General features: G+C 40.0%; 1 protein-coding gene across 7 annotated transcripts in view; it reads left to right on the top strand.

Annotated features, from left to right (window-relative positions):
* The first annotated feature begins 3,565 nt into the window (after nt 1-3,565).
* The window catches only part of LRRC8B (leucine rich repeat containing 8 VRAC subunit B), a 95,085-nt gene continuing 78,428 nt past the window's right edge, over nt 3,566-20,222 (top strand). For all 7 annotated transcript variants that reach the window (XM_037826690.1, XM_037826689.1, XM_037826688.1 and 4 more), the window contains exon 1: nt 3,566-3,746. The gene's annotated coding sequence lies outside the window, so the exon portion shown is untranslated. The remainder of the gene's footprint in view (nt 3,747-20,222) is intronic.

The following is a 20,222-nucleotide window of genomic DNA, read 5'->3' as shown; positions in this document are numbered from 1 at the left end:
TTTGGTTCTTTTCTCCTGAGCTGACACTTGAATATGGTGGCAGGACAAGATTTAAAATAATATGGATCACTACAGTAACTTTCCAATATCGGACACTGAAGCTGTGTAAGCTTCCATCCTTGGATCCATGTTCAGTATGAATCTCCCCATACAGCCCACCAACCTCCCCTCTCCCTAAGGATGCCAGATACTACCTACATATACCCTCTCTGCTCAAGTACAATATCCTTAAAGAATTATATTTATCTTGATATTCTTCCTCACCTCTGGCAGATCCCCAATGCCTTCTTTTATATACTATATGCATTCAATGTTCAATTAATTTAAATAGAAGATTTTTCATTATCATAAAGAGGTTTCAGACTTGGAAAAGTGTTAATACTGGATAATATCCTATCTTCCATTAATAACAAAAATTTTCTCAAGACTTTCTAAATTCTTACCCGGGCAGCCATATGGAGCATAGCTTAATGCTGATGTCACTCAGAGATTTTTCTTTTTCATCCAGGGTATCAGCCCAGAAAGGACCTGCCAACCCCAAGACTTAGGTGATTACTTCATGTGGATCATGGAATTCAGCACCCAGATGTCCAAAATGTGATCCTTTCTTTTCTATTATTTGTGACTTTGCATCATTGGGTAGAGAAACTGACTACACTTATTATTTATACTCATCCCCTGTCATAAAAGTTTTAAGTCTTTACCACTAGCTATTCTCCTACTCAATGGGATGTTATAGAAAGCAGAATAGATTTCTTCTGCTTCTGTAGTTAGTTAGCTTGTTGGAAAGAGATTGACTGTGCCCTAAGGGTGGATTGGACATTTTAAAACAATGTCTGGGCAGATAAGGTAAAGGTATAGGATTTACTAGTGATAAATTCTGCTTCACTTTCAATACTTAAAGGTTCCCCTTTCTTCATGAGGCTTTTTCTGACTATTCTCTGCTCTCTGCGAGCCCTTGTTCTATTTTCTCTTAATGTTAGTGGAAGTGGAGCTGCCCAGTTGTTTCCTGTGTGTTTGTCCTTCTAAGTGGTAAGCAATTTAAGTCAAGGACCACGTTTTATGCTTCTTTGGTATTGCCCATGATATCTAGCACACTGCTGGGCACATAATAGGTGTTTAATATCAATGATTGAATTTTTAATCACTGTTTTAGAGTTGAATTTGGCTATGGAAATAGTGGCAGAATCAGAATTTTCTGTTGCCTAAACGAACTGATCAGAGTCCCTTAGAGTTTTACAGACAGTACTGTAAGGACTGAATATATTCCAAGACTCCACAGGTCCTGTTCTCAAAGAGATTACAACATAGTGGAAAAAACTAGGCACATGCATAAAAAGCCAAACAGTATTTGTATTTCTAATTACAAGGCTTACCCTAGGATGCCAATAATTTCTAGTTACTAAATACTTTTTCTTCTTTATGGGCTCATACCATGTTCTCTGAAAACAGCATTTGAGATTATTCATCTTCTTCTTCACTGTAATGCAAGCAGGAGCTTGTCTGACGCCTTATGGAAGGAAGAAGAAACAGGAGAAATCTATTTGATGCTCCTGTTTTAGAGTCAGATTCCTGGAAGCAAAATCACAAATTCAGAAGTCCTTTTTCTCCAATATCAGTAATAAATGTCATCATGGAGGGCAATTTTGTTTATGAAGGCTAGAAATAAAATAAGCAAATTTATAAGCTACATATCTGAAGTTAACCCAGAGCTGATACAGTTTTAGGGAATGTGATTACTTCAACTTCTTACTAATAGTAATGTGGGTTACCAAGGATGGAAGTCACTTTTTTACTCATATCACTGGAAATGGAATTTTATAGAATATCTATTTTATAACTTCTGTATAGATGAAGAGATTTACTCCCAAGGAGGTTAACTCACTCCACATCACACAAGTAGTGATATGACTGAGAGGACAATGGATTATCTGATTGTATGTGGATTGGGGGGAGCGGAAAGGGGAGAATGCAAATTGGACATTTTCAGTCATTCAATGGCATGGCTTTATAATCTGTATCTCTTACAGCACTTAACTTGTTACCTTATTCCATTATTAATCCTATCTATCTTCCTCTCCACATGGTAAGCAGTTTAAGGACCAAACAGATCTTCATTGGCATAGTAGATGCGTCCACAGTCCATCCCCACCCCCCAACCCCCTACACACACTCTGATAAAAACTTGTTGACTGACCAAATGAAGGAATGCTAATTCTGCCTTTCCTCCAAGAATCAGGAAGAAGACAGCTGCCAACACACAATGGAATGGACAAGGAAAGAATACAGCAGTCACAAAGACAGCCTTTCTATTCCCTTTCAGGGTGATTCATGTTGTAGCCCTAATCTGAACTAGCTCTCTGTGGGACACAGCTGGGTCTCATATAAGTCAGCAATGCCATTTTTTTTTGCTCCCATTTACACAAACAGATCAGACACCCCAAATGCTGAGTCTTTTATAGTCTTCATTTTATTCCTTTGGGAGGTCCATGTACAAACATTTTTTTAAGTGGGGATGTGATGTCATAGCAACTCAAGAGATATAAATCTTGACTAAGTGAATCTTTGTGTCCGAGGATAGCCTGGACAAACAGACTTAATTAAGAAGGGTGTAGGGGTGAGAGTAAGGAGCAAATGAGGATAACATTAAGTCCCCTGAATTCCTGGGTTTGGAGCAATTTGTTTTGTTTTGTAAAATATATTGTTACTTTTCAAATGCAGGTCCACTTGACTGTAAAGGTAAAAGGGACAGGCAGGAGATAGGATGGACATGCAGGTTCTTAGCAGTGAAAACGCTGGGTATGAGTACAGGGATGGCCCCTCCACCTTGTTGTTCCCTCCTCATCCCAAGAATAAGGGCATTTGAGAGGGATGGATGGTACTGAAGGCCCAGATTCTAATTTAAGCCGCTTACTTTGGTAAAACTGTAAACCCTATCTCAGAAGGGCTGGGCCCTGCAACCCTTTCTAAGCACGCAGTGTAAAGAAAGGTAAAGAGACCAGTGTTTAAGAGGTAGGTTGCCGCTCTCTACCGGAGCCCCACAACACGCGTTATGTAAATAACTAGCTACTCGGGAATGCACACCTGAGAAGGCGGAGGACCAACCGGAAGACGCATACTGTACTTCCAAAGTCACTTGCGTGGCCCTCCTGGTGGACAGCCCTAAGCCTCTCTCCCCTCCTCCCGTCTCGAAAACAGCCCCCGCTGTTTTTAGCTCCCCCGCGAGATGGGCGCTGCTGGCTGCCGACCGGGGGCTGAGACGAGGGGGCTGGGACCAGCACATGGCGCGCTCCGGGGAGGCGGCAGCCGCGCTTTGTTTCCAAGCAGGGACGAGTGAGTCACCGGCCCCCGCAGCCCCAAAGCTGGGTACAAGCTCGAGCCAAAGCTGCAGCAAAATTAACTGCAAGAGCAGCTACCGAAGCGGCCGCAGCCTCTTCCTCCTCCTCCTCTCGTGCTCGCCTCCACCACCGCGGCCGCCGCCTCCAGCCTCCGCCCAGTCCCCTCCTCCCCCACCCGCGAACTTAGTCAGCGGTTCGCGCCGAGGCGCCGCTATTGGCCGGCGGAACGCGCCGCGTCACAATGGAACCGGTCGGAGGCGGTGAGCCGGGCAGCGCTGGGGCTTCCCGCTGAGCCCCGCAGCCGCCAGCAGCCGGAAAAGTGCCGGCGTGGGGCCGCCGCCCGCGCGCCCAGAGCGGCGCGGGGCCCCCTGCGCGGGCAGTGCCGGCGCCTGGGCTGCAGTCGTGCAGGTAGGTCGGAGCCCGACTCCCCCGACTCCCGGTGGAGCAGACGAGTCGACCGAGGTGTGGTGGAGGAGGAAGACGGTGTAAGAGCACGCAGCAGGTGGGGTTGACCGGGCAGGTGCGGTTACCTGTCCACGCCTCACCTGCGTGCCGGGCTTGCGAGCACCGGACCGGAGAGATGAGCCGCGGCTTTGCTGTCTCCTTGCTTCCAGGAGAGAGGGAGTGGTTCCTCCGAGAGGACCTCTCCTGGGTGCTGGGGTCACTTGGGGCAGGAGTAGGTGGCCGCGACGAAGCGGTGCCCTCTTTACCCCAGCAGTCTCGGAAGCTGAGCCTGAATGCGAGTCCTTGGGGCTGGTGCGGGAAGAGAGGTTCTGGTTTTTCAGGCTGGAATCTCACCCACCCCAGGTGAGCAGAACTCCCCCGAGGGCGTCCACGTTTGGTCGTTCTTTACCCCCTACCCTGGCTGTGTTTGTTGACAAACATTTTATGCTCATTGGATACTTGTTTGCCTACAATTTGTTGGTGGTGTTGGGCGTTAATTTTTTTGAGGGAGAAGGGGGCACCTGATACCCATTTAAAGAGCTCAATAGTTTACTCCTCGGGGTTGCAGTCAAGCAGGTGCTGAGAGGTCAAAAGAGAGGAGGCTTGGTTGGCTCGTTACTCTGTGTCCTAAACTGACTTCTCAAAGTCCATAGGTTGCCTTTAGTCAGAAGACATTTGTGAAAGACTCTTCTTTGTAGTCAGAAAGAGGATTCCCTCCCACCTCCCAAAAGGGGCAATCTTAAATTTTAAAACAACAAAAACTATGCATTAATTTCCTAGAATAAATTTAACTTGTCTAAATTTTTTCTAAAATATTCTGTGAAAGGTTATCAGTAGGCAAAATATAAACATGTAACTAATTTAAAATAACACTTTGTTCAGTACTAAGAGGAAATTAAATGTTATGCATCTATCAGATTGTTCCCTTTCCTAAACCTAAGTGTAGGAGCGAAGCATACAAAAAAAGACAAACAGTAGTATAATTATTTAACAATTCCAATATACTGGAAGTGTTCAGGTTACACCTCCTAGGAGCCCAAAATGCTCTTTGGTTTGTAGATGCTGAGGTGATTTTCTTTTGCCCCTGGCTTTCTAGTCAGCAGATCCACTCTTGAAGAAAATGAAAAATGACAGCTAATCTCCCAGATAATTGGGCTTCTGCGATTTAAGACTATAAGCCCTAATTTATATGCCTTCTCTCAGCTAAAAAAGAGGACTGTTGGCTCAGGTAGTGAGGGGCAGAATTGTCACTGAGTGTAAAATTGAGTCTCAGCACTTTTCTTATACCTACAATCAAAAAAAAAAGTTTGTAGGGGAAAAAAATCTATGTGCAAATTAAATTTACTATTCTTTAAAACTGGTTCTGTTTTCCTGCAGTTTGAAAAGGTTTTCCAACATGTCCAGCCTAACAAGCATGTTTTCACATTTTGAGTGATTTTTTTCATAGTTGTTAAAGATTTGCTTTTTTTAAAGATTCTTCCTACCACCCCCACCATTCACATTGCAGTTTCAATCTTCAAGATCTTCAGAATAAAAGCACCAACGTTAATTACAATGAAAACCACCCTAATCAATAAAGCTTGAAAAATATACCAGATTCTCCAAGTTTTTCTTTATACTGATCTATATAGGTGTTTTCCTAAAACACTCCCTCTGTGTCTGTCCTATTAGATTTGCAGTGAAATTTGCCGTTTTGTTTTGTTTTGTTTTCTGATGTTAATGGGGGGAAATATTTAGATGATTCTTGCTTTAGTCAAAGTTTTATTTTTATTTGTTTTTTTAATTTTCAAATCCTTTTTAATAGTATCTGAATATTTTTACGTTTGCTTTTCTACTAGTTATCCAAACCACCAGTTTAATCCAACCCCTGATTTTCATTTAGTGGCTCTTAAGTTGAATTCCCAAATTTTATTTATATTTCTCTTTTTCAGCATCTTTCCAGCGTACAGTGATATTAATGCATTCTGACTCCGTGTTACTCTAGACTTGGTGGAATGGTTTGTATTGCCTTCTAAATAGCATGCCCCTCAGTGCTGTCTTAACTCAAGGAGTATTGCATGCTCCAGCCAACAATTTAGAACTGTGACCACCAAACTGGAATTTGGGAGATCCAATTATAATGCAGAATTAATTTAACCAATTGTAAAATATGTTCTAATTTGTGTCTGCTTTCATATTGCTGCCTTTTCTTTTATTGCTATTGCCTACTTTCATTTGATTTCCCATCTGTAGTTTCTAAACTCCCTATAAGCCTTTTTTGTGCCTTAGTTTTCTCTGGTGTTTAAAATAATGCCTTTGGCAGGCATAATAACCTAGTTTTCTTCTGGATCATTAAGATTGATTTTAAATAAAATTAGGCCCAACTCCAATCACTGAACCTCTCAGAATTCTAAGTTCTTATCACTACTGTTCATTTAGAAATTGAACAAAGGGTAATAATAAACTCCCTGTTCCACGGCCTCCTTTCATTTAGGATTCTACTCAATCCCAGCACAATTTAAATTCATTCCGTCAATTCTATTGTGAACACACATGAAGGAAATGAATAAAAATGAGTTGTCAGAGCTTCAACCTTGACCTTTCCTTTTTGCCTTTTTGACCTTTATGCTGTCTTTGATATGGGTCACATGGTTTTGCTTATCCCTTTCTAGGCTGTGCATCTTTGAACTTCATCTCCTGCTTCTTCGATTTCACAGTGCCTTGTAATTCTTTCTTCTCTGTCTCATCCTGTGGCCATTTTCCAGGGCTCCATTCTGTAATGCCTACTCTCCAGCCAGCAGCATCTTTTACAGAAGCTGTCAGCTGCACAGCTTCTATCCCTCTTCTAATTTGAGCTCCACATGGGTACTGTCAAGTAGCATATACCTTTTGATTCTTTCTCAGGTGTGCAGATTTGAAAGCATATTCAAACTTTCTTTTCCTCTATCAAATTCTTCTATAGCATTTTGAAACATCTTCCCCACCCCCAAACCTTTTGCAAATTAAAGTAAGAGTTCTTTAGACTTTTATCTAAGGGCACGGACTTTTCAGACTGATGGGCCTGAGTTTGACTTTGGAACCTGTGCCTTGACTTTGGATGATTTACTGTGTTAGTTACAGATTATCCACCAGTTACAGAGACCTCAAAGAATGGTGGCTTTACACCAAGTGATGTTGTTTATCTCTCACTTTTTTTAAAAAAAAGTTTATTGGGAGACACTCCAGGCTAGTATGATGGTTCCACAGTCTTCTGAGATCTATACTGGTTCCCCCTTTTGGAGCTTCAGCCATACATGCATGTTCCAAGTAGCAGGAGGAAGGAAAGAAGGAAGGGAGGAAGAGGGAGAAAATGGTAAGAGCCCATGGTCTCTTAAGGAAATTTCTTGGAAGCTGTCATATACTTCCTATTACATTTCATTGGCCAGAACTTAGGGACATGGCCTCACCTAGTAGCAGCAGAGACTAGGAACGTTGTCTTTAGACCAGGCAGCCTTGTGTCTAGCTAAAAAAATGGTGGCAGTGCAGAGTCCCACTCTGAGGGAGAAGTAGGAAAAATGAATATTGGAGTAGCCAAACACCATTTATTCTAAACCTCTTCTTAATGAGTATCACCTATCTCACAGAATTCTTAGGATTAAAAGAAAAATTATATATTAAAGCAAAGCACTCAACACATTATCTGGCATAAAATAAGCCTACAGTAAATGCTGATTCTCATTCTTCCTTATTCCTTTTTCATGAATTGTCTAGTTTCCCTTCTATCACGATTGGCCTCCTAATCCTATTTTAAATACTTAGGCATTTGCCCCAATTGGTGACACCAGACTGCTGTTTTGTACCTTTTCATGGGAGAGAGATGAAGTGTTTGGCTGGGTACAACAAATTATTGCTCAAGGTCAGCATTTATTTTTTTAGCTTAAAAACATGGCTTGGATTAAAAACATGGTTCTTGGAATCAAATGAATCTGTATATGAATACTGCCACTTACCTAGTATGTACGTCAGCCTCTACCAGCCTCAATTTTCTCATCTGTAAACCAGGGATAATAATCATGTATAAGGATTAAATGAAATAATATGTATATTCACATTAATTTGTCCTAATCTGGGTGAATGTTTTCAGAAATGAGCTCATTCCATTTAAAAAAGCTGTTTTAAAATTGTACATCTCGTACATATCCAAATGAGTGTTAATTCTTAGTCAAACTTTTTGAAAATTGTCTCCAAAAATCAAGTTGGGTTGTATATTTATAACTCAAATAGCAGCAAAATCTTTCCTGTCTCTTTTGATCAAAAAACAGAAATAGCTTAGTCTGATGACTGACTTTCTTTAGTCCTAATTTAAATGATTTTTAACTGATCCATTCTCAGAAGCTGAAACATTTTCACCATTAAGTATATATTATAGTATTTATTTTTACAGCATATACTTATTAAGCACCTAATGTGTGAAAAACCCTGTGCTAGGTCCTGGGGATACAACAATTAATAGGAAAGGGATGTACACATGCTGTGAAAGCCTGTACAAATGTCCTGTTGTGGGAAGTTGCATGGGAAGCTTAGAGAAAAAAGTTGGCTCATGTGGGTGAAGTAAAAAGAAGGGGAATGTGGTTTGAGATGAGCTCAAACATGTAAGCAGGAATAAGAGTGTGCCACAGGTTTCCAAAATCACTTCAAAGGAGATGTTTCACAATGTTTGGAGCAGTCTAAAATAAGTATATAACTTCTCAATGTGATATTCTGAAAGGGGCTATATAATTCAGGAATGGTTTAATTCTTTTACAATTTATGCTATACTGGCAGTCTTTAAATGCAGATTATGTGTGTGTGTATACACACACACACACACACACACAAAGCAGATGTAGTCTGAGAAAGTTGGCTGTAAAGTGGGATTCTTTTCAGGAAGAGTCAGAGGTTGCTCCGCAGATAGAATTTGAAACCATTTGGCTGAATAGGTCATGTGATACCCTTTGCAGAATAGGTATCCCGTAAAGTAGCAATGGGAAATGACCACAGGGTGGGAGACCAGAGCAGTGTGTTCCAGAGGGATGGCTGCACTGCTGTGCCTGGAATGGCCTGTCTCAGTGTCTGTGAGGCCCACAGGTCCAGTGGGCAGCCCCAGTATCCAGTCCCTCCATGGCTTTCACGTTTGCAAAACAGGGACCCAGCTTGGCACACTGGCAGTGGAGTTCCACTTCTTACTGCCCTTCCAGCTGAGCCATTGGGGGTGCCTGTGAGGAAATGCTGCCTCTTTGATCCTGTACCAACCTAGGAATCTCTGCTCCTATGTACCTTGGTGTGGTGTGACTGAGCCTCTGGAAGCAGAGCCACCAGCTCTTGGGCTGCAGGTTTTCTCTTGCTCTGAGTAGATGTATTTAAGATGAATGCTGATCATTTAAAGCTTTTTTAAAATTCATCTCTCTAGGCAAAACTAAATGAGTTTGTTCCTGGCCCTATTTCAATGTCAAAATAGGCAGTCCTCAACCAAGCAATGATTTGTCTTCCAAAGCATCATGAGTCATAAAGCAGTTTCTTAGAGACAGTGTCAAGCACGGTGGTCAGGTATGCAGGCTGTGCTCTAGTAGGCCTGCCCTAAGGTGCCAGAAATCTTTTACTTTCACTCTACCAGGAATACCTTTGTAACTTGGACTACTTGCTTCCCATTTGCCCTGGTATTTGGAATTCCTCCCTCAGTGGCACACTAAGCTCGTTCCTGCCTCTGGGGCTTCTCACTTGCTGTTCTGTCTGCCTGGAATGCTCTTTCCTTTTGAAGTTGCATGACTCCTTACTCATCAAGGCAGAATCAGCTCACATGTGACCTCCTCGGACATACCCTCCCCTGACCATGTTAGCTAGAGTACCCCACCCCACCCCCCACACACACTCCTGTCCCCAGCATACTCTTTCATATTACCTTGGTTATTGTTTCTTTGCTTATGTTCTCTTACCCTCACCTCACAAGAATAGAAGTTCTGCAAAAGCAAAGACGTTGTCTCCCTTGTTTACCTGCTCTTGTGCCTGGCATGTAATAAGCTTCCCCAACTGCTGCCTGTGATATTGGGCAAATAATTTTACCCCTTTGACCATAGTAATACCTGTGCCCCCTACCTCATAGAACAAAAAAGAGGGCTAGAGTTAGTGAATTGAAGATATTTCTTCTTCCTCAGAACCCACTGTTAATCTTTATATTCCATATTTTGACAATACTATTTACCCAGTTATACAACCCAGAGAAACCTATAACTCATCTGGCTTCTATTTGCTTCAGTCCCTGCTATACCAGTCCTTATAAAATTGGTAACCAATTTCTCTAGATGCTGTATCCTTCAATTTCTTCCCCTCAGCACCCTTTCTCTCCAGCCCCTTTACCACCCTGAGTATTTTCCAGGACTTCTGCTAATAGACTTCTAACTTTCTAATCTGTCAAATTTGTTCTCTACCCTGCCAGCAAAGTAATCTTTCTAAAAGGCAAACCTCCTGCCATCACTGCATGGTTCAATAACTCTTTAATGGCTCCTTTTGCCACTGGACCAAGTCTAAACACCTTGGTGTGCCATACAAGCAGGTCTTCCTTTGTTTGGCTTCTACAACTCTCCAGCTTCACCTTTTGCCACCCTGTCCTTTCTAAACCATAATGCATGCACCATGGCCATACTGCATGCATTCTGCCCCGACACCAGCTGCTTTAAACTGTTTGTAGTCCAGGGAGGGAGGTACTATCTAGCCAGGTGTATTTGCTCTGTCAGGGATGTCCTTATCCTCTTGACAAACACCTGTCCATCTTTCAAGACTCGGTTCAAGTATACCTATTCTCAAAGACCATTCCTGAAACCTTCCCTCTGCCTATCACCCCAGGAGACCTTCATTCCCTCCTGTAACCGGGAAGTTAGGATTTAAGGAATGATTATGATTATTGAATCATTATATAGATACTTGTTTTTTCACTTTCTGGTATATTAGAGTAGACAGAGGGAAATACCTGAAATCTTTGAACTATAATCCAGCTTCCTTGATCTCTGATAATGATTGTATTCGTGCCCTTGTGATTGTAAAAACCTTCTGACTTACCCTCATTTGTACCCATTTTATCTGTTTTTTCGACTTTGGAATCTTGTGGTCACTAAAGACAGCCCCAATGTTTATTAATGAAGGACCTTGAGTCAGCCCAGAACTAACCCACCCCATTTCCAAAGTTATCTTGATAACTGAAGCTGGATCTAAACAAAATGGAGCCATCTGACATGTGCAGTAGCTTAAACTTTAACCTGAAAGTGGCCTGTACCTCATTATAATACTATAAATCACACCCTTCATCATATTGAGGCCACCATTTTCTTACATATGTTCTGCAACTTAATCAATCTGTGCATGCTCTAATTACATCATCTAGAGCCATTGTGCTCATTATCCTAAAGCCTGCCAATGTCTTTCTAAAATTAAGATTTATTCACACACCATTCAGTCATCCAAAATATACAATTTATCACATTACCATCATGTAGTTGTGCATTGATCACCCCGATCTATTTTTTTTTAACATCTTCCTTGTACCAGAAAAAGTGATAATAAGAATAAAAAAAAAAACAGTGAAAAAAGAACATCCATATCGTCTCTCCACTCCCATCCTATTTTTCCTTTAGTTTTTGCCCCCGTTTTTCTACCCATCCATCCATACACTGGATAAAGGGAGTGCGATCCACAAGGTTTTCACAATCACACTGTCACCCCTTGTAAGCTACATTGTCATACAATTATCTTCAAGAATCAAGGCCACTGGGTTGGGGTTTGATAGTTTCAGGTATTTCCTTCTAGCTATTCCAATACATTAAAACCTAAAAAGTGTTATCTATGTAGTGCATAAGAATGTCATCCAGAGTGACCTCTCGACTCCATTTGAATTCTCTCAGCCACTGCTGCTTTATTTCATTTTCATTTCGCGTCCCCCTTTTGGTCAAGAAGATGTTCTCAATCCCACGATGCTGGGTCCATATTCATCCCTAGGAGGCATATCCTGCATTGCCAGGGAAATTTACACCCCTGGGAGTCAGGTTCCACATAGGGAGGAGGGCAGTGAGATCACCCGCCGAGGTGGCTTAGCTAGAGAGAGAGGGTCACATCTGAGCAACAAAGAGGGATTGGGGGAGACTCTTAGGCACAATTATAAGCAGGCCTAGCTTCTCCTTTGCAGTTACAGGCTCTTAAAGGCAAGTCCCATGATAGAGGGTTCAGCTCTATCAACCTGCCAGTCCTCAATGTTTGTGAGAACTTTTGATACTGTAAAACTATCAGAGTTACTGCAGTTTGTAGAGACAGATTTTTAGGCCAATAGGCCATCTGATCTCCTGCTTCACACCTAGCTATAAATTCCTTCTCTCTGAAACCCTGGTGTCTCAGGAATTGGTCATTTGAGTGGGCAAAGAATCCACCACTTTTGATCAGTGTCAGTCCTCTGTACTGCCTCTGAACTTTGTACACCTATCATAGTACCTATGACATAGTACATCTCTGCCTCCCCCAGGTACTCCTCATAATAATATGTTTTGTTAGTCTCCTGGGCTTCCTGGGCCTGGCATCATAACTGGCATGTAATGGGCGCTCAGTAAATGGATATCTGGGAGAGAATTAGGGAATAAAATTCAGCATACTTATTACCTATTCCAGGGCTTCATTTCAATAACATACTTCATTATGTATTTGACTAATAATTAAAAGAGGTTCTTCTTAACTATTAGAATACATATTAGTTGAATGGTCCAAATACTTTGTCAACAAGCTTGTATTTATTGAGTATTCAATGTGTACAGAGTTCCAGATTTGGCAACTTGTTGGGGATGATTGAGACAGATTTTGCACTTTTATGAAATAACTCTTTTAGGAGTCAAAATTATACATGGTCAGTATAGGCTGTTGGCTTACAAGTAGCTTAGAGCATTGCCCCTGAACATTTTTCAAGTACTCTCTAAAAAAATTTTGAAGATCTGTGTGCTTTCCTAATACATTTAAAAAATTAACATATAAAATTTTTCATCATAATTTTAAATTGTTGCAAAAGATGACATTTCTGATATTATAAATATTGAATTTTTGTACTCATTCTCTTAAATGTACCCTATGGAAACTAATATACCAGAATGATTTGATACCCCCTATTATCCATTTTAAAAACACATGAACAAGATCTTCATGTGTTTTTCCCAGATATGATGATTACCTTAATCATTTTGTGGCCCACACACTATATATTTATTTCTTTAAAAAGTTCTTCTTAGAATAAGTCTCTAAATGTTAAGTAAAATTTCATTTGGATTGAATTATGATTTTTACTGGTCCACAGTTGATCAAAATAGCAAATATATTACATTTTTTGATGGATAATTATTAAACATAAGTAAATCATCTCTCAGTGAGATGCATGGGGCTTAAAAACTAATTTATAAGTAAATATTAATTGCTAGAATAAGATAGGCTTCATAATGAAATCAAGTGTTCCTTTTTAGTTATAAGCGCTTAAGAAATCTTGCCACATAAAGAAGTACACGGCAATGAAGGGGGTATAATTCTCTGTTTTTTTAAAATCCCAAGTTATGTGCCAATAATTGCCTAGTGATTGGTCACAGATGATTTTCAGTATTCTATTGCCTGACAACTTGATTAGGTCCTCCAATGCTGTTCAAAACAAAGAAATGGAAACTTTCCCCTGACTTCCAAAAGGATTTGTTTCTTGGTCATGAAAACCATCACTTTCTCAATGTCTACCAGGCAGGTATTTAAAAATGGCCCTCCACCTAGGTCCCTGGAGATTTTTATGTCCCGAGGCAACATACCGTAAGCAACCTCCTGAACAGTGAGATATTTGCCTTTTGTAATGTGGGAGAAGGATGAATGTGAAAAGGATACAGGGTAATGGCTGAAAAGAACCAGCAAGAAGTCAGATGTTTTAAAGCATATACTTGTGGGAAAGAGTTCTTTACAATCTGGAAATATATTCCACTGGAATATTACCCACCCACCTCCACCCCCTGGAAAGAAAAGGCCCCCAAACTGCATACCCCAGTCTGAAGAACACTAGTTTGGTGCTCAAAAAAAAAAAAAAACTGTCAGTCAAATTAGTGATCAGTTGTAAGGGAAAAAAAGGCCAAGGCCTGTAGTAGACTGATTTAAAGATTCCCTCTTGATAAGCAGAAGCATTTAATAGGAAAGGAGCCTGGTTATTGCATAGCACCCTTGTAAATATACACAAAGAAAATTAATTTAATGTCAAAGTGATTTAATCCCAGCTAGCATCCGTCTTAAAAATACATGAACAAACTCTTCTAGAACAGTGGGAAATTGTACCCACGTATTGTTAGGCTAGATACCAAAAAAATGTCACCAAACTCTTGATTGACAGTGAGCAGGGTCAGTGGGTGACTGGTTTCTAAGAACAAATCTTCATCCTACTGAAAAAAAAATTGCTTAAGCATTTCATTAAGAATGCAAATTTCTTTCCAGGAGGAGGTTGTGAATTACAACATACAAAAAGGTTTGGTCCAAGGCTAAATTTGGGGCACTCTTTTTTTTTTAAACAGAGTAATGCAGTTTGGAGTTGGGTCTGGTCGTCAGCCTATTAGGCAGGGAGCCTTTATTGAGGCTTTTCTTTATTGAGCCTTTATTGGGATGCTCTGGTCCTGTGTGAGAGGACACTGTACAACTGTCTCCTGGTCTCTTGCCTTCTCCCAACAGTTGACAGTTAATCTCTCCTGAAACACTCTACAGGAATCCCCACCACCTCACTTACTGAAATATGTCTATCACTTCTAGCATACTAAACCTCTTTAATATCCGCATTTATTCTCCTAATGACCTGCAGTAGATGGGGCAAGTATTATCCTCATTATACAAATGTGGAAACTGAATTCTTAAAGGGATTAGTGACTTGTCTAAATAAACTCCAGAAGTTAGCAGCCGATCTGGCACTTGAATCCTGATAAAGCAGCTTTTTCTATCATATAATGCCTGGCTTCTTTTTAGAGTTGAATTATTTTTTAAAAGACTCTAAGGATTGTAAAACTTGCCTTAAAGTGTTAATATGAAGATTATGTGAGCTACATGTGATCACAATTGTTTAACAGAATGCATAGCTCATAGCAAGCACTCAGATTTTTTAAAAATAAAAATAGCTTATTTGAGTTTTTGTTCTGACATGCTTCATTTTATGAATTTTTAACAATTAACTCATTCAACACATTTTTTGAGCAATTAATATGTGTGAGGCATCATACTAGGCACAAGAAATAAAGCCAGCAATAAACAAAACAGATAAGGACCCTCATGAAGCATACATCCTACAGGAGGGAAGATAGACATTAAATAAATGCAAGATATAATGTTATGTAATATGTGCTATGAAGAAAAATAAAGCAGGATAAAGGGCTAGAGAGTGGTTGGCAGTGGGGGTTAGATAAGCTGATCAGGGGTGGCCTTCCTTGGGGGGAACTTTTGAGAAGACCTGAGTATTACACTCACCTGAGACAGAGATCAAGGCCTTGAGTTTATTTGGATAAGTTGATTCAAATCATGGTATTTTAGAGTTGTGTGGAAGAGACCTTAGATAGTATCTATTGATTTTTAACTTTTTTATATGATAGATGTTTTTGAGAGTCTCAGAATAATGCACACCTATTCATATGCATAAACTTTTTTTTTTTTTTAGCAATAAGAAAAAATGATAAAAAGAAAAATAACATGTCATACAATACAATATACTACTAAGGAAAGCAAATAACACCACTACCAAGAATCCCATATTACTCCCCTATATCCCCTTCTCATATACATTTAGCATTGGCGTATTGCCTTTGTTACATTTAATGGAGGTATATTACAATGTTACTGTTGACCGTAGACTCCAGTTTGCTTTGATTATGTTTTTTCCTGAATACCATCCCTTTTTCAAATTTCTACATGGTTGACATTCATTTGCTTTCCCACATGCAAAAACATTTTTATATTTGTATATTTAGTAACAGTCATTGGCCACTCCAGTTTTTGCCACATTATACAGTCCCAGTCTTTATCATCTATCTTTACCTCTGGTGTCATACATTCTCCTATCCCACCTCTTTCAGCTTTACTCACAGACATCTTTGTTCAGTGTACTTACAATACTGTGCTACCATCACACAGTATTATGCTATCTATTTCTGGATCTATGCAATCAATCCTAAACATTCTGTAGTCCTTCAGCATCAAATGGCTGATCTCTGCCCTCTTTCTATCTCCTGGTCGCCTGTGTTGTCAGCTTTTAACTCCCAAAGTTTGTTTATTAATGTCTGTTCATATGAGTGAGACCATACAGAATCTGTCCTTTTGTTTCTGGCTAACTTCACTCAACATAATGTCCTCAAGGTTCATCCACATTATTACATGATCCATGTCTTTGTTCTATCTTACAGCTGCATAATATTCCATCATGTGTATATACCACAGTTTGTTTATCCACTCGTCCTTTGATGGACATTTGGGCTGTTTCCATCTCTTGGCAATTGTGAATAATGCTGCAATAAACATTGGTTTACAAATGTCTGTTTGTGTCTTAAGTTTCAGTTCCTCTGAGTATATACCTAGCAATGGAATAGCTGGGTCATATGGCAACTCTATATTTAGCTTCCTGAGGAACCTCCATACTGTCTTCCAGAGTGGTTGCACCATTCTACATTCCCACCGACAATGAATAAGTGTGCCTCTTTCTCCACATCCTCTCCAGCACTTGTCATTTTCTGTTTTTTGGATAATGGCCATTCTGGTAGGTGTGAGATGATATCTCATTGTGGTTTTGATTTGCATTTCCTTAATAGCCAGTGAAGTTGAGCATTTTTTCATATGCTTTTGAGCCATTTGTATTTCCTCTTCAGAAAAATGTCTGTTCATGTCTTTTGCCCATTTTTTAATTGGATTGTTCGTCTTTCTGTTATTGAGAAGCAGGATTAATTTATATATTCGAGATATTAAACCCTTATCTGATACGTGGTTTCTCAGAATAATGCACACCTATTCATATGCATAAACTTTTAACATGCCTTAAAATCATCCTTAGACCCTCAAGTGAATACCCATATCTTATTCTACTTCAGTTCTATTTCAGTGTCAGTAAGACACTAAGGTTGAGAAAGGCAAAAATATGTTCACAGTATCACAACTCGTTACTGGCTGAATCAATGATCTAAGATTTCTACAAAGTTGCCCATTGCTTTTTCCATTAAAATCTGTAAGTAGTTGGAGTGTTAAATTCTCTAAAGACTATGACCAGCAACTTAGGAAATGAGAAATAAAAGCTAGTTCAGAAAGCATCTTTCTTTCTTTGTATATGTACCGCTTTTATTTGCTTAGAGGGAGACTTTGTAAATAGTTTATGTGGCTGGTATGTCTTCTTTTCCTGTTTCCTGACCAGTAGCTTAACATAAATAACATCCCAAGTGTTCCAAATGTCCTAGAAAAATATGACCAAGGAGAATTCAGGCTGACAGCCGGAGAGGAAAAAGGCAAAAAAGGAAATGGAGATCTTGGAGTAGGAAGATGTTTCTTGCAAATGAAACTTGAACAAGTCATTGTTTTAAACAATGAATAGAAACCGATTAATACCTTTGAAGGTCTCTGAATGTACCGGCAGCAGGGGGTTAGAGATGGAAAGGCCTTGCCCCAGTTTCAATCAGGGCAGTGCCTCCTTAAGGTGAAATGACACTTTCCCTCACCCCACCCAGGATTTCCGTTAGGGACGTTTTTTACAGAATCAGTACTTGGAAGATAAACCTGTCACCTTCAGGAAAATGTTCACTGTATCAGCTTATTTTCCCAACCACAGTTCCTTAACAGATGTCTCAACCTTTAGTGCAATAATATAACCAGAAAGTTTGAGTAGTAATCATCCACACTGTGGAATGAGTATATGACTTCCAAATATGGATGCTGTTTAAGGTTTTAATTTGCATCTTCAAGATTTTCTAATGAAATGCAGCTGTCTTAAAAACCTCGGTGGCCTAGCAAGTCTACCCCCAGTAGACATTGATATTTATTGAATTTTTACGTTGCCTTTTTTTTTTTTTTTCCCCTCTCTGAAAGTCAAAGAAAACCTACTTTTTCAGGTAAAATTACCCGCTAGTACACTGACAACTCTACAGAAGAAATAATTGTACCCTTTTCTCTCAATCAGTGAAGGCCCTTTCCCTCATATCCTTCCCTACTCCCACCATTTCCTACCTTTTGGAGAGTTTCCAGCCTACTTTTCCATCTGTGTGCCTTGTTACTATGGTAATGGGCACCATAGAAATAAAGAACAGAGCAGATGCAATATGCATCTCCTACATGGTTTACAAATGCTAAAAAGGGATCTAGGTTTTTCAGGCATGGCTTTTTCATTATTGGTGGTAGAAAAAGACCAGCCCAACTGGGACAGGTATGTTGTGGTACAGACTGACTTGGGGGTCATGCAGTGCCCATTTTCCTGCACGTCACCAATCCTTTCTCTACCCCGGTGTCATGAAGATGAAGGAAGATTGATGGGAGCCTGTGGAGGGGATGTAGTACAGCAGTTAGTGCCACATGTATAGTCAACCCATTGCAACGGACAAATACTTATGCTGTGAAGGGAGCGAACTTTGGGCGGTTTTATTCAAGGCTTGCTAGTCATTGACCTATTGCTTGCTTTTGTATTGTTGAACTTAACCTTTTCAATACCATAGATTTACCAGCTTGGGTTTCTCTCTCCTTTAAGATACCTATACTGTACAAGGTTTTTTTTTTAAATTAAAGTTGATTTTGATAACTAATAGCTTTGAGTATTCGCTACTGGCTGTTGAATTTTTAGTAACTTGGTTAAACTACTGACAGATGCTAATTTTGTGATCATTTTGGAATTACAAGGACATATTCTCTAGATGTTATGAAAATTAGCGTTTTTTGTGAGAGCCAGAAGATGCCCACAGGTGGTCTTTCAATCTTCCGCATGTATGTCCATTCTTTCACATATTATATCTTCATGTGTCTTATCTTGAACTCCCCTAATGAATTATCCAAAGAGCAAATACAATTTGCAGTTAGTTCCATCTTATGGACAATTATTTTTAAATATATTATTAAAAAAAAAAAAAAAACTTGTATTTCTTATTTTTTGTTTGGAGGACACATACAGTTTAAAATAACTTAACACAATATTTTAGAATAGTCAACTTGTGTATAAAGTAAATTTCTGGAGCTAAACAAGCTGAATGTTTTTTGTGCCTGTTGCATTGTGGCCATAAGAGCCTGATGTTCCTTCCAGCTCTGAAATCTTGTTTCTTTACCTGTGTTACTCCTTTCCTTTAGCCGGATGAATCTGAGTTTTGCTGATTTTGTATCTGTTGTAATGACCCCCAGCACTGTTGTGAAAATGTGCTTAGAATCAACCCCAGACAATATGAACTTTTTGAATACCTATGCAGTGTACCCCTCTCTGCCAAATTTGGCTTTCCCCCTTTGTGGCATGAATGAAGAACGAGAGCACTGGAATGGGAGTCGGAACATCGTGCTGACTCTGGCTCAGCTTCTGTCTGAGGTCAGCTTGGAGATGCATTTTTAACCCTATAAACAGCCCACAGTTTCGCTAGCAGCAGTCTAGGAACATCAAGGAAGTGTTGAAGCAGATAGTGAAATAGATTTGTTTGGGGAAGTAACTCGGGCAGCTGTGTGGAGGATGAGTTGGAGAGGAGGGAGAGCATATTGGGAGACCAAGTACGATGTTGGTGATGGAGGAGAGGACACAAAGAAGTCATAGGACTGAGTATTCCCATTTACTTTCATCACAAGGGTCCTATGATAATTACTTATGTAAACTGTGCTTACTGAAGTTTTAAGGTAACTTTCCATAGTCTTTCAGTGAAGGAATAGATTAGGTTCTCTTCCAAATATTGATCGGATCTCCCAAATCTTCAAATCTCAGGTTACTACTGAATATTCATTTTGTTAGCACAATCTTAAAAATCATAGCTCATAGACATGAATGTCTTCTGAATTAAAATGAGAGAAGATTTGGGAGAAGTAGTGTTTATTCTACAGAAAGAATCATGACTCTTTTTGCACAAAGAGGTCTCCTGGATCTGGGTGATCGCTCCATGCAGGACAGCTTCTTGTCTTCCCTAGGGCTTGAAAACTATGGACACACTGGGTAGGTTTCCTGGCCTGGGGAGAACAGAGCTTTTATTTGTGAGTAGTTTACTCCTTCATGGGTGACTGTTCTCTGATGCTTCCCAGGCAGAGGTAGTTTCATTGTTGCTTTTGATGTTATCATTAATCTGAAGGGAGAAAGTAGGCCAAGTAGAATTATTTCTATTTTTTTTTTTAACCAATTAGGAAGCTGGCATTCTGGAAGCTTGTGTAACTTGGCTAGAGCTAAGGCAGATGGTAGGTATGACAAGAGTTTGGTCTCTTCGGTCTTTTCACTGAGTT

The sequence above is a fragment of the Choloepus didactylus genome, chromosome 2 (assembly GCF_015220235.1).
Source record: "Choloepus didactylus isolate mChoDid1 chromosome 2, mChoDid1.pri, whole genome shotgun sequence".
In the NCBI taxonomy this organism is placed as follows: domain Eukaryota; kingdom Metazoa; phylum Chordata; class Mammalia; order Pilosa; family Megalonychidae; genus Choloepus; species Choloepus didactylus.
This window is presented reverse-complemented; position numbering and strand designations above follow the sequence as displayed.